At 33.2% G+C, this 15581-nt stretch overlaps 1 long non-coding RNA gene across 2 annotated transcripts; it reads left to right on the forward strand.

The window, feature by feature from the left end:
* The first annotated feature begins 123 nt into the window (after positions 1 to 123).
* Positions 124 to 13830, forward strand: LOC120514299. 2 transcript variants are annotated; one of them, XR_005630445.1, is made up of 3 exons: positions 124 to 186; positions 10745 to 10876; positions 10973 to 13830. It is a non-coding gene; the product is annotated as an uncharacterized LOC120514299 (long non-coding RNA). The 2 variants fall into 2 exon arrangements; XR_005630444.1 differs by lacking the exon at positions 124 to 186 and adding an exon at positions 7688 to 8063.
* Positions 13831 to 15581: the final 1751 nt, after the last annotated feature.

Genomic DNA, 15581 nt, shown 5'->3' on the forward strand with positions numbered 1-15581 from the left:
AAGGTCTTTGAGCTGATTATTGGATGGCATTTATGGAAAGTAGATTTGTGAGAAAGATGAGCTGCTGGATATGGCGTGTAAATGCTTACCACGTGCTTCATTGGTGCTAGTGTGAGTGACCAGAAATAAGGAAAGAGTAAGACCATGGCTGCTGCAGATAATGATAGGAGTAAGAAGATTTAAAAGGTGAAGTAGTTCAACTGCAAGATATAATACAGAATGCTCAAAGTGATTATTTCCCCATGTTAGATTCTGATTTGGACCCTCACTTGTTGCTAGATGCATGTTAGAATTTTGTCAGAAATTGTTTTTTTTTTAAGATAACTCTTTTTAAATGTATAATGTTTTATTAAAGTGCACATTTTCTGTTATCACATTTCTTGTCTGTCAGTTTAATCCATAAATAACATTATTAATTCCCAATGCCCATAGTAACATTTTCATTTGTAATGTCTGTAGTAGCACACTTTTTGTCTTCTAATTACTAATTTTTGTAGTGCTATCCACAAGAATATTGAGATTCCTCTTCTTTTCAGTCTGTATCACTGTGAAAATATGTTCAGCTCCATAGCTCACTCCATAACAAACTACCTTAAAGTAGTTTAATGAACACTGAATTGTGTTCTTCAGGACAGGTACTGTTCTGTTCACATAAACAGGTTTCAGTTAGACTAAAGTACTTGATATATAATATATCTAATGCAAACAATGACAATGACAGTTGCCTTCTTTTAAAGTTTTTCACCATTTCATGTGGGGTCACTATATGGATCACCCTCCTCCATTCTAATCTGTTATATACTTCTTTGCCTGATATCTCTTTCTCCCTTAGTTCCCACATCACATGGTCTATCCTCTTTCTCCTTGGTTGTCCTCTTCTCCGCTTGTCCTCTGTTCCAACACCTCCATATCTATGATTCTTTTCCCCACGTTGTATTCAATGCTTAAGTGCCTTATATATATATATTTGTGTATATATGTATATATGTATATGTATATAGATGTGTATATATATATATATATTTATATATGTGTATGTATAATATGGTTTGTTAAGTTTGACATGATTGCATGGAATGATGTTTTCTTTACAAATAAATAGTATGTATTTTTTAAGTAATTATTAATAGATCATTCTAGATTATAAATGATCACAATCTTTTAAAACTGTGATCTTGAGTAACCTATGAGAATTTTTCAGTATAGGCATTCTCCAGGTCTAGAGCATTAGATTAAGCGTCTTTGTGTAAAACAGCTACCGTAAGTATCAACACTTGCAGACATTCCTGGAACTGGAATTGAAATCACTATTAAGAGTACAGTTGTTTTAGATTATCAAATGCTAAATGCCAACATGCCTTATTACTGAAAGTGAGGAGGGAGTTGCTTATTTTAAATTTCACACAGAATGACAATCTACAGTATCATTCATTATATGGATTTGTACTAGAATGAGACCACAGCATGTAAGATCAGTGGAGCTGGAAATAAATCTTCAGAAAATTACAATTATTAATCTAAAATCCCTTTCATGATATGATTTTTAAATTACCTTTTACAATGAGATGTGCATGTAGTGTATCTTTTAAAATAAATTGATCAATCCAATTACCATCACTCAAAAATATAAAACATAACTTTGTTAATGTTTAATTATTGTGTAAAATGTGTTTGCTTTGTGTATAATGAAAGTTATAAATACATGTTAAAATGAATTACTCCTGAAAGTAACGAAATTAAGCTTCCTAGCATACAATGATACAGAATAGTAATTAATAAATAATAATGCAGTATTTTCCTGCTTTGGATTTAAAACTTACTGAATTGTTAAAGTAAACTAATAAAATTTCTCTACACTTAAACAGAGGTGTACCAGCAGTAAAAAATAATAAAGTAAATCACTTTATGATGTTAATAATTGGGAAAAAAATTAATGAATCAAAACTTTTACTTTATACATTATGACTATCATGGATAAATTGTAACTTCTCACAATATCCACACCAAAGCAGAAGAACATCAAAAACAATGCAGAAATCAATCTTAGGGCCTATATAGTATGCAGACATAGAAAATTTTTAATTTGTTTATTAAGATAAGTACAAGATTTCTCATTCAAATGACGATTCATAAATAAAGCAGGTTAAGTTAATTTTTTTCAAATTATGTATTGAAATTATTACAAATGGCAAAATTACTGTAAAACCTATGTCATTTATTTATATATAATAATGCATCAAACCCATGTTCTTCAATTTTTATTGTTTTTCAATATACTGATAATGAATAGCAAAAATGCAAATGAATTAAAAATATTAGAAACAATTACAATGTCATAATAAATGTTACAGAAAATTTTTTAGAACAAAATTGAGAAGAACTTTTGAGACTAAGAACATTCCCGGACTGGGCTATGTTAGTGGAGTGCATCTTCCTTTTTTTTTAGTCAGGGCTGCACTTCAGGACCAATTAGTAAAAGAAACTGCAAAAATAATACATTTTTCTTTTTCATTTTGATCTTGTTGCCAATAAAAAGTCAGAGAAACTTAAAAAAATGTTATTGGCCTGTTCAGCTCTCATGTCTGTACTTCCATCACTATCAGCTGTCTGTTATAGGTGTCATTTCTGTTTTTAACTGCTTGTGTCACCTTGAACACAAATCAGAGACAGGCTTTGCGCCAGATTGAGAGGATGCGATGTGCCAGGTTTTCTTCAACTTCCTTATATGTGAGGGATGCCATGCATTCAAATATGCCTGTATCCAACCAGAGAGGGATCCTCCCACTGTTGCAACCTTTTGTTGCAGAGGAAGGATTGTGTCTATTGGCTGACATGCGTGTTTCGTGCAGTGCCTGCATGAACCCCTCAAATGTCATCTGTCGCCCGCGCTTTGGCTGCAACATCGAAGGTGACTTTTATCTTTACTATTCCTCATATGAGCATAAGTTTTGGAGGTCTGGCCTTTTATAGCACAAGATGGATACAAAAAACCGAAGGCCGTTCATACTAATAGTATATGAAAAAATGGTAGAGTCGAAGTAGAATGTTTACATTTACACTTCTATAAGATACTCATTCTCCCAAACGAATCAAGTACCTTTTGTTACTGACTAATGTGTCCAGTTTAAATGAGAAAATAATTAGACAGGAACTGAATAAGTATAATATATTTTAGAAAAATAGATTATTTTGTGCAATACAGTGTCCACAATGACAGCAGGCATTACATCCTAATATGAATTTATGTGGAAAAGTCCAAATCTATATTGAGATTTTTAAAAAAATGTTTGCATTGTTTAAATGTGACCCTGACATAGCCATTTTGAGTTTTTGTAGTTAAAAACACTATGAGTTTCCTGAGGATGAGGAAGAAACACCCTGTGTAACAGATGACTGTAGTGTTGTTGCTGATGATATGAAACAGGTTATAACATACACGCTCCTTTATTAAGACATAAGTAATGCAAGACTTGATTAAAGTTCAGCAGAAAGATAACACCTTTTTATGTTTTGCAAAGTTACCCCTTGGAAAGTTATGGAATTTTCATAACAAGTAACTAAATATATCAAAAAGTCCATATTCATACAATTATTTAAAATAGTGTATCATATTGCATATATAAGAATGAAAATTAAAAATACAAATTTTATGTTTTGAAGTAATTTGGGTGTGCTCAACATTTTACAGGAACTATGCATCAGAGATTAATATATACAAACACAGCTGCAAAAGAAATTTGCAGGGTTGAACATTCAATTTTTAAACACAAACCAGGCAATTGTACATTTTAAAATGCAGAGCATAAGCTGATTTTGTCCGACATTGTAAATCATGTTGTCATATCTTTCTCTAGAAAAAGCACATTAAATTTACTGATTGACGTAGAAAGTACTTAAGTATTTTGCACCCCAGTGTTGTACTTAGGATACAATATCTATGTACATAATACACATAATCTTAAAACAGTGGGATACAGGGTAGATTTCTACAAACCATAGTGTCTCTGGGTATTTGAAATGTATGTCTAGATGAACTCTAAATGAATGTTAAGGTTACTGATCTTACTAACAATCATAAGCTATAGGGATGGACAAGAAGAACAAGATTGCAAGTAAATACAGTAGTAATTTAATTTCTCTGTAAGACTAGGTGATCACTATCCAAGAATGAGTCAGGAGCCTGACAGTTCTGAAAAATGTGTGAGAAGACGTGCCATTGCTTTGGTATAAATTGAGGTAGATTGGCATCTCTCTCTTCTGAGACATTGTATACATTACCTAGTAGGACCTAGAGCAGTCCAAAGGGTGCACTGCATTGATAATAATTTTTGTTCTTGCCCGAGCGTACATGGAAATACTTTGGAAATAAAAACTTTTGTTAAGAAAAAAGTTTGGTTTGCATATTGCAAACATGACCCTCACCAGCACAAACTAGTACAGAAATTTAGATAAGAATAAAAGTGTAAGTGATATTACCACCTAGTCATAATGAAAACCATAAAGTGGTGATTAAGACAAGGTGGTTTGTTCATTCATTATTGTAAAATTTAACTTAAATATTACCATGTAATAATTAACATTTGAAACCTACTTACTCATATACAGGATTGTGGGGTTAGTACTTATCATACAAGGTGATCAAGCCTGGGCAAGGCACAAGTTCTTCTTAAGGTACAATTATTCTCACACTCACACTTGATTAATTTAGAGTTGCTAATCCACTTCATTTGCATGTTTATAGGATGTGAGAAGAAACTTGAACACCAGGAGAAAATTCATGGACACAAAGAGAATGTGAATACTCCACACCTAGCGTGTAGGTCCAAGATTTATATTTATATTTATATACTATATATTTATACTTAAAATCCCTGCTGATACATACACTATAGAGTATATTAGTCCAAAATGTTGATGAATGCAATTGAATTGTCCATGTTAATAAAGCAGTGAGATTCAAAGATGACACATTTTAGTACTAACCTTGCTGATTGGCCACACATTTAAAGGTGTGGCAGCAGTCAACATTTGAGATAAATAAAATTTAACTTAGCCATTTCTAACCCATCTATTCAGTACAGTGTCATGAACATAAATCAATAGCCCTTTCAACATGTTTCCATGCTAAACACAGATTTATCATATTTTTCCTTTAGTTTCCTGGCTTGATGCAGGGAAGTTCATTGAGCAATGTATAGTGCTGCAAGTGTCTTTTTTCACACAATTTAAACCTATACCAACGACAATAACCTGCACCCAAACCAGAGTCTGCAAATGAATGTGCTGATTTAAGAAATGTCATCTGACCCTAACCCACAGAGTATCATAATAAGAATGAGTATGATTGATCATTTGATTACACTTTTTTGAAAATGATAATACAAAATTGCCATTGACAATATAGTTAAAGTTGCACATCAACAAACACAGTAAATGTAACTACCATCCTGCATCTGCCTCCTTGTAAGCACACAAATGTTTTGACAATGTGGTGACACTCTACCTCTCTGTTCAGATAGAAATTAGGTTGACTTGTAATGAGTCAAGTATACCACATGAACTATTCATGTATACTGTGCATATATAATACCATCATCAATAACTTTGAATTTCAGAAATATATACAGTAGTAATCATCACTCCTTAATATTTGGCCATCTACACTATTTAAACTTTTAACATGTAGTATAGTCTTTACTATATTTATTGTATTGTTAAAATAAGTGTCCTGTAACTTCTTCAGTACAAATGTATTCATCAGTAGTTCTGTTTCAGCTATATCTGACTGTTGTTAGTCTTCTTCCACAATAAGCAGGCGGCCAGTGTCAGTTTTCATGTGTACAGTGTTGTGTGCTTTCCTATCTTCTTCTTGTGGGTGATTTTTCAAATCCCTTTTAAAACGTTGTTTTAAAAAACAACTCAAAACTCATCTGTTCAGGAAGGCTTTTAGCTCTACTTGACTTTATTCCCCTTCTCTCAGTTTACCTCTTTTTCAGTTCTTTCTTATATTCTGTAACTGCCTTGAGCATGAGAAAGGTGCTATATAAATAAAATGTACAGTATTATTATTATGATTATCCCAAAAAACTCTCTTATTAGATAATTAATTTGCTCTCTAAATGACCAAAGTTAATCCTTCTTTGTTCCTGCGTATTCTCTAGCCCTCTTCCTTTATTATAGTATCATGTTTACTTTCCCCTTACATATTTCTTTAAACTTTTCTAACCCTGCATTAATCTACTATATTTAATTTACAAAACAAATAGTATCCTTTCTCTGTGTTGATGATCTGCTGTGGCAACCCCTAATGGGAGCAGCCAAAAGAAGAAGAAGTGTCCGTTCTCTGTGGTAATTATCTCATTTTATTCTGTTTCATTCAGTCTATAAAACTAAATATGTCTGAATTGTATTAGGTGCCAGAGTCTAAGTTGCAGTTGATGGATGACATGATTCTGGGTTTTCAGTCTAGTGCACTCATAAAGGAGTGCATTGGCTGGCATAAGACATGAAGGTTCATTAAAAGACCTGTGAAGATATGTTAAGGTTAATTCCAAAGAGTAAGTTGAAGACAGTGGTTTAGAGGCTGAATCATACTTTAGCTGTGTATCAGTTTTATGGCTGTTATGAACAATACGTTTTTGAGGTACATGGTATTTCTCCATTAGTAAGTTTTAAATAAAATATATTTTATTTATGATTTTATAACGTGAAATCACCACGTTCTTAAGCAGTGACTGGTAGACAAAATGTAGAAGGTAATATGTAACAGAAAAAGCTCTGAAAAGCCCTACCTCTAATATGAAAAAAGAAATGCTAAATGGTAGAACTATGCAAAGCTTGGAAGACTTTACTTAAGTCTTTGACTTTGTATACCTGCCTATTTTAACTAGCTCCTACATGACTGTTAAAATAACACCGTTTTAAAAACAACTGAAAGAGGAACAAGTTAAAACAAACAAAAAGAGAACACAAACAATGAACATCAAAACTTGGATCAATGGAAATAGTAGGAGATTGCCAGCAAAGACAACAAAAGAAAATAAATGACAAAGATGCATCAAACGTGCACAATTTGGAATAAATCACTAAAGAGGCTGACACCTATTAATGAAGGGTATTTAGAGTCTATCATGAGATTATCATGTTCTTTGTGAAGACCAACGATGAGAAATAATGTTATCACAAGCCTAAAATTTATTCAGTAAATATTTAATTTGACCCAAAATTTTGACAGAGGTTAACTGTACTTTCTAAGTAACCGATATGTTTATAATTTATTGTAGGATAAGACAACTATAATTCTTCACTACTCAAATTACAGAATAGAATTCTGAAATGCATTCATATTTCTGTCTTGTGTTCTTATTCCTAAAATAACATCAAAAGTGTCATCTCAACAGTTGCATGAGACAGTTCAAGTGTGACATCAAATTCTTTAATACCTTGCCACAGGTATTATGAATAGATTCACAGTAATAGATCCACATAACTGTTTTTGTATAGTATACACTCTAGATTGTTACACACACTATATGGCTGATGTTTTGAACATTGTTATTTTTCAAAATAGCCTTACTTTTTTCAAACCCAACATTTTCATAACAATTATATAAATGCTGCATAGCACCTTTTGAATTTTTGAGTATATATTATGTATTGTAAGGAGAGCAGAGTCTAGTATGTTTGGCACCAGTCACTTTTGATATTTCATTCAATGAAACATAATGAGAATTTTAAACAATGGTAGTATACCGTTTTCATCAAACCTCATGCAAAAGAAGGCAAATAGTAGAGGATAACTAGGCTTTATCTGCTAATTTAAGAGAGATTCCAATGCCATTGCTGTCGTTGTACAAACAATAGCACATCTGCAAAGCAGTCTCCCCATTCTAATATGGACAGCTCCAACTGTGTTGCTATTTGGAGGCCCATGGCAGCATACTTCAGCAGTACAGCAATGCAGAGAACAATAGACACATGCTAACACAAATATTGCTAACATGGAAACCAGCCCAACATTACAATACTAGAGGAATACCTCTGATGCCAGTTTCTACTGGATTGTAAGTAATGTATTTTTGTCTGCACACTTACCAGACTTTTCACCATTCAAAGAAAAAAAAACACTACAGTTAAACTTGTACAGTTATTTGCAGTCATTTGAATAGCATCAACAAACAAAGTAATATGAAAAATATCTGGTCATACAGTATTGCTGTGTTTTCCCTTTAGCTCTGTAAGTAATAATTAATTAAGCTATGTGATCTAGTAAAATACATTTGAAAATGCTTACAAGTGAAATTGTATTTTGCTGTTCTATCCATTTAGGTATTATTGATTTATAGTGATCTAAGAGAGAATACCACACCAAGGTTTTCTGTTAGTGATTCATGGCTGTTTTTTTAGATTGAACTTTTTTGATCATTGTTGTCTCATCTACCAAACATTTTTGTGAAATCAGATAGTTTATCGTGAGCTTAATTATAGAGTAGTTATTTGCATAGCAGTTATTTAACTGGATAAAACACTAAAGAACTGCAAACAGTTGAAGGTAAGAATTAAAAATAATAGCACAGCTAAGTTTTTTGGAAAGAAACCTTAACTTTTTAAATGGCAAAATAAGTTGCAAAAAATAAAAATGATCCCCTAAGATATTAAAATATTTAAAACAACATACATAGGGAGAATGTTTGGATTATTATCTGTTGAAACATTAACACCCCATTACTTCATAGATTTTTGTGTTTTCTGATAAAACACAATAAAAGCTTGAGTAGCCCTGTTTACTTTCATGGTGACTCAGAGCTAAGTCTAAGTAGCTGAGATATAAAGTTAATGTACAGTTCAGAAGGTATTTGCTATTCTATTCATACAGTAAATATGTTTTCAAGTATATTAGTGACAAGTATATAAATTTGAATGCCTAATTTAAAAATATCCAACTTGTTATAAGGAGTGTTAACCAAATGGTTCTAGTAAGCCAATCTCTACCAAAGAGCCTCTGTCCTTCTTGAGATAAAAAATTGAGAATATGAATGAGTGTTCAGGCTTTAAAGGCTAGGCCTTCAGTTTCAAAGTGCTGTACTTAACCCATCCTGCAGGATCTGACCTTCAGAGAGATTTATCAGTGTTTTTTTTATCAGAGAGTAATAGAAAAAAACAAACTTTTCAGTTTTACAAGTTAACTTAGAACAGGTTTTATGTCTTTGGTAGGGTGTTTCAAGATGGTCATTTGATTTCTCAAGCAGTACAGTTTGTATATAATATGACATTACAGGCTTTTTACTTTGTAGGTTCCTTTCTGTATAAAATATGTATTGTATATTGATGAATGTATTAATTTTGCATTCATCTGTTGAGAGTACACAGCTCAGCTATTTTTTCTCAGCTTTTTCTCTTTCAGCATTCACATCCATCTCCTTACTTCATTTACACACAACAAAAGGCAAAAGGGAAAAGTCTAAAATTTAAAACAGTTAATTTATTGATTAACTTTTATTGATGAACTGATTCTTGCTAATTGAGCTTTTACTTCTTTAATAAAAATGTTAATAACTAAAACAGCGGTTTCACAGTCTCAATGCATTGGCTTCAATGTTCAATGTTACCATCAACTCTGACCTCGATGGCTGACGACGAATTGTATACTGCTGCCGATCTTCTCATTGAACACTACAACATCGACATTTCACGCGTGTCTTCTGCACAGTTGTTGTCATTTTGTGCATGTTTTCAATCCATCCTGTCTGTAATCTGTTTTATTGTGTACCTTAGTATGGCTTACTGTGCATTAGTGTCACTACTGTGAGGATTTGTGAGTGTGACCACTTTATTATGTTCATTTTCTCAGAACTAGTGTAAAACAGGTCGATTGTTTTGTCGTATCCTGTCAGCCAGTGTTGTCATTTTAATTTTTTACAAATTGAAATTGCTTACTTTTATAGCACCGAACAGTTTCTACTTTCTAGCTTACATTATATTTTAATCATCTTCTTTCACAAAGTTGTCTTGGAAAATTAACATGTTCACATTTTACATAGATGTACTGTATATACTACCTACTCCTTCTCCATTCCATTCTCACAATTTATTTTTGCTAACTTACAGCTCTGTAATAAAGGAATTTAAAAAGTTATTACAAATTTCAATTAGAGAGCTGGTTTCTTTGTCACCAGTGTTTGATCTGATAGTGATGCAGTTGCGGAACCCACTGCCCAGCTGTCCCCTAGGATGTAGTTGCGAATAAATTGCTAAGAGTTATGCTAGACAGGAGGGGCCCACCTCAGGGGGCTGCACAAGGGCCTTCAGCAAGCTAGCAATGCCACTATGAGCAAAGATTATGTTTTGATCTTGCAATGTAACAAAGACAACTTTGGAGTTATAATTGAGGAATAATATACCATTCAGGATAACCTGAAGCATGGCAATATAAGGATGGAGATCTACAAAGATAGCTAAGACATCTGATACCATGGAAAAAATAAGTCAAGTAGAGTTTGATTTATAGACAAAAACAAAACAAGCTTGGTAGTGCTCTCAATGATTGACTATAACCCTGTATATATTTTAAAACATTTGATTTTAGGGAAGTCTTTATGGTATATTATTTGAAATGATATTAATCCATTTCAAACACAACTTGGGAAAGAATGTTTAAAGTTGAAAATATTACAGAATCACCTAAAATTATATTAATATTCATTTTAAGGACCTAATAAATAGCAATTATGTGCTTTTCCTTCAGGATATTTTCATCAGGATTCATCAGGATCAGGATTGTTGTCATCATGTAGACACTGAACTAGCCAGGAGATGTTGGACCATGCTTCATGAAGGAAAGTCTTCATTTCTTTGACAAAGAAATCTCCCAATAAAGGTGCAGTGATATTTACATCTGATGATTAGGGATGAAAGAGAAACCATTTGTTTTCATCGTAGTGTTTATGAAATCACTCTTGAATTATTTTTGCAGGAAGCATGGCGGCATTGTCAACCTGAAATGGGCTAACATTATGAGGTAATAGTGTTTCCGCCGTGCAGGGAATTATCCTTTAAAATGTCCTGAAAACAGATGTTTTGGAGTGATGTGATCCTTTGGCTTTCTGTGAACATAAATCTGTATTGTACAGGGGAAGCAGCGTGAAAGATATCTCATCAGACCATTAGATTGGTCAGGGTCCAGATGTCAAGCACTTTACATCAACTTATGTGTATTTGTGCTTTGGACTTGGATACAACTGGCTTCCAAATAAAAGACTTTTGAAAAAAAACTCCATCTCTGTGAAGCTCACAACATGAAGTTTTTTGTTGAGACTGGATCATAGGAGTCCAGATTCATTTATATGGTCATTTTTGAGGCTGTAATTTTTTTGGCATTTAGGAACTATCTTGTGAAGCATTCAGCTGTGCCTGTTGGTGTGCTCTGACTTCACCAGTTTCTCTTTGATGATACAGTTTAGTATAAGTTGTCATTATTTCTGAGACTCTTCCCTTGATGTGTGAAATAATGTTGCCATTTTTGTGACCAATACACCTGAAATTCAGGTACTGACTACTTGGCCTCTTTGCAACTCTGTAATTGCCTCAAAAACTCAAATATCATATTTCTAATTGTGAGACCTGTTTTATAGCTGACACATGTAGCAATCAACCTCATTTGCAGCTACACTTTTAACTGTGATTTAGCTATTTCAAAGGTAAACTAATTTTTCATGTGTTTTTTTTTGTTTGTCCAACTACTGTACCTGTATTATTTGGAGAGCGATTCATTATATGTTATTTTTAGCATAGAATTTTTCTTCTGTATCTTATTTCATCGATTTTACTGCTGAGCTGTTTTGTAGGCATTATTATGATGAGGGTGTTTAATAGAAGTTTCTCTGTAATATGGTAGATAAAGTAGATCATTTTGGTGGCAGTTATATTGCAATGAAAAAAAAACTTCATGCAATAAAAGCGATGTTAATGTATTAAGCTGCATTTTATACAGAGTGGTTCAAATGCCACAGAAGTGTTTTCTATATAATAATAACTAAGGGTTGTTTGTGCACAACCAGCAAAAATGCCAAAAATATTTTACTTAAATATGAGCTTTGCACTTAAATGATGTTTCCACCCAATTTACGAGTCAGAAATTAATACAAAATTGATAGAATGCCTAATGGTGACGATACCCTTTATGTGTGTTTGTGCATAGGATAATGATTGTAGTGCGTAGATTAAGTTAATGCCATCTTTGTTCAGGAAAATTATTCTTGGTTTTAAGGTAAAGCTTCTACAATAATGCTATTTTGAGAAGAGGCATACTGAGGATAAAAACAATTTATAAGCTAAAGCCACTGGGGGGACTTTCTGGGTGGCATAGCTAGTTTGGAGTTATCCATGTATGTTTTATGGAATCATGATTAAAAAGAATTATTCAGACCTAGTTTTGTAATATTACATTCATGAAAAGGTGCTGTTTGTCTTCATTAGTACAAAATTCCTACTATTATCTAAAACAGACCATTTAAAATGAAAAATCAATGCATAGTATTTTCTATAGCATTTTTATAATATTGTGCAATATCACTTATAGGACAATACCCAACTTTCCTTCCAAATATTCTCACTCAAAAAGTTACTCAAATAGGATTTTTCTTTCAGTTTATCTACGTATCTGGACTATGAGATGAAGCCAGAGTCCACTGGGATCAAAACCATCTATTTCCACACTGAGCATAAAGCTTTTGATTACTGCCAGATTTTTATTTGCACTGCATAGTTTTAACATTAAGATACAATATTTTAAAAGTATACATTGATTTGTGTGGTAAACCTTCATCAATAATTCAGAAAAGAAATAGACTGGTACACGAACCAGACTTGTACTTCCTTCCTCCAACAGCCTCCCCAACCCTTCCTTTTTACAGCTAAGGTTATACTGTATAATCTGTACTGTAAATGGTTTGGCTACTTTTTTTAACAGATTTGTAAAAGGAGATGTTCAAATATTAAATTGCAGATTATATGTGCCCAGCCCAATTTTGGTGCACTACTTAAATTTAGTGGCAAAAGTAGCATAAACCCACATGTGTAGCACAGCTCAGGACAAACTATGGTATTTATCTGTCATTGGGATACATCATATCAAGCCACTTTCATTTTCACAGGCTTTGCAAAAACAGGCACACCTCTGTTGAACTGTATGTGAATTGCCTTTGGCCTAATGTAGATGTGCTCTTCAACTTTACTCTCAAACTTCTCAGACTCCCATACCCACAGAATGAGTGGAAATGCGGTATTAAACAGTCACTCTGAAAGGGTGAGCTAGATTGAGCTACTTTTATGTTCACAGATTTTGGACAGGAGGGATCCTGTGATAAATTACAGGTGAGCTTTGGTCAGCCCAATGAGAATATATTATTTGTATTTACTGGCAAACTTGCCACACTCCTATATCTGCAGCTTTGGACTATATTTAGCGGGCATTCTAAAGGATTAGAAATTATATTGAGGCTCTTTAATTTTCATAGTTTGGTGACAAGGTTTATTTCTGTTCTAAATTACAGGTAAAGTTGATGTCACAACACAGGGTATGTTGTTTGCTTTGAAAATGTCTTAAATTATGGTGATTGAAATCAAAGCATTTGCAACATTTTCAGACACTTTCCAGACAAAAGCATTTTAAATGTACTTTAAAATAAGCATTAAAAGTTAATTAATTAAATAATTATTGAAATGTATTTTATACAATTTTGAAAACAATACTCTGTTCTCATTTGGGTTGATTTGCCACGTTTGTGTGAGAAGAACTGATTCACGTCTGTGATGTTTCTGAATGTAAATAAACATAACCCTAAACTTTGTTCGCTTTCTTCATTTTCATGGATATTAGACATTTCAAAATTATGTCCATTATATATGTTTATGCTTTAAATAAGACATTCTGGCCTAAATGTTTCAACTTGCTAGTGACAGCTCTTTTTGTATATTTGTTAAAGTGCTTTTGCATGGAAGACTTAAAGGTAGACAATTCCTGCACAGTCTGTTTTAAGATTGCAGTGTTTATAGTGTAGCAGCCAGGAGACTAAAGCACTTAATAATGGCGTGAGGCCAAATACCTGCAGTGCTGCTGCAGTGAGACAGCACTTACAGATAAAGTGGAGCCAGCCATCTGATTGGCAGGAAACTGTTTAGGAGAATCCCTTCTGTTCCCTAGTTTTATAGAGATTGCTGTCCAGGTGCTGTACATCCCTTGGCACAAGTTATTAAAACAGTAACAATGTAAGGGTCAGGATGTTTGGCTTTTCCAGAGGTAGAAGGTGATGGTGAGGAACAGCCTGCATGAAAAGGATTGCCAGATGCATGATAGGAGTTGGATGGAAGAACTGAAGTATACGTGAAGTTGAGATGACATGGAAGGCAGGAGTCAGGAGTGCTGGTTATTCAGGTGTAGAAAGAATTAGAGATCTCAAAGTCACAAGTCAGCAAGTGAGGGACTGCACCACTTGTCCTTGTATTTAGTATCTTATTTGTTGTTTTGGGTGGTGATCCTTTCTCTTGTAAAAGTTGGGACATTTACATAAGCATACCAAGGTTTAGCAGTCTACTTGTTCTGTGTTCTGGTGTTAAACATCCTGCATTTCCTGCATGATCTCTTTCTGTCTCTCTCTTTCTCTTTCTCTCCTCCCCCTCTGTCTCTCACTCTTTCTGTGCATGTCTTTTTCTTAGCCATACTTGTTACATAAAAATCAATTATAAAGAGGAAGTCTAGTCATATCAATAAATCAAGCAAAACGCTGTTTTGTGTGCATATAAAGCAGTTACTGCATTCGCCATGTCTATGGGTCTGTCTGTATGTCCGCAAAAATCTACTCATCTCCCAGTGAACTGATTTTCTTGAAAATTTTCACACTTATTCTTAAAGAAAATTTCTTGGGATACTTACATTTTCATTGAGATACCTTGAATACAACATGTGCAAATTTTTTAAGTTTCAAAGACTACCATTGAAAGCGTTAACAGCTTTGGGAAATCATCTATCTTAAAATAGAGAAATATTCTGTGCAACTTCAATTAGAGATTAGTTTGCAATTTAAGATATACCTGTAGAGAGGTCACTTCAGCTTGCATATTTAGCATATTTTACTTTTTAATTCATCTGACAACCGCACATGTACAACCTACTGGTAAGACCAAAAGGCCAGCTCACTCCTACTGCTACTTGAGGTAAGTAAACTGTAAAAGTAAAAAAAATGTAAATGTCCCTTATTTCATAATAAATGTAAAAGTAAAGGAATTATGTAAATGTCACTTTGTAAGCATAGGGTGAACAAATACAGTATGTACTCTGTATTTAGAGTAGGTTACACTACACATCATAAAGATTTGGTATTCGTCTGACACTGTAATTTATTGGAAAGGCTCCAAAAATTTGTACTACAGCTAGTGATAGACATCAATGTTATTTTTCAATATGATTATTACAAAAATTTTTAATAAACTAAAATGTGATAAATGACTGTTTTGGTGTAACTAAAACATATAAAAAGGGCCACCTTTCAAATCAGTTATCTAAGTCCTCAAATGCTGCTGAGTGT

The sequence above is a fragment of the Polypterus senegalus genome, chromosome 14 (assembly GCF_016835505.1).
Source record: "Polypterus senegalus isolate Bchr_013 chromosome 14, ASM1683550v1, whole genome shotgun sequence".
NCBI classification, from domain to species: domain Eukaryota; kingdom Metazoa; phylum Chordata; class Cladistia; order Polypteriformes; family Polypteridae; genus Polypterus; species Polypterus senegalus.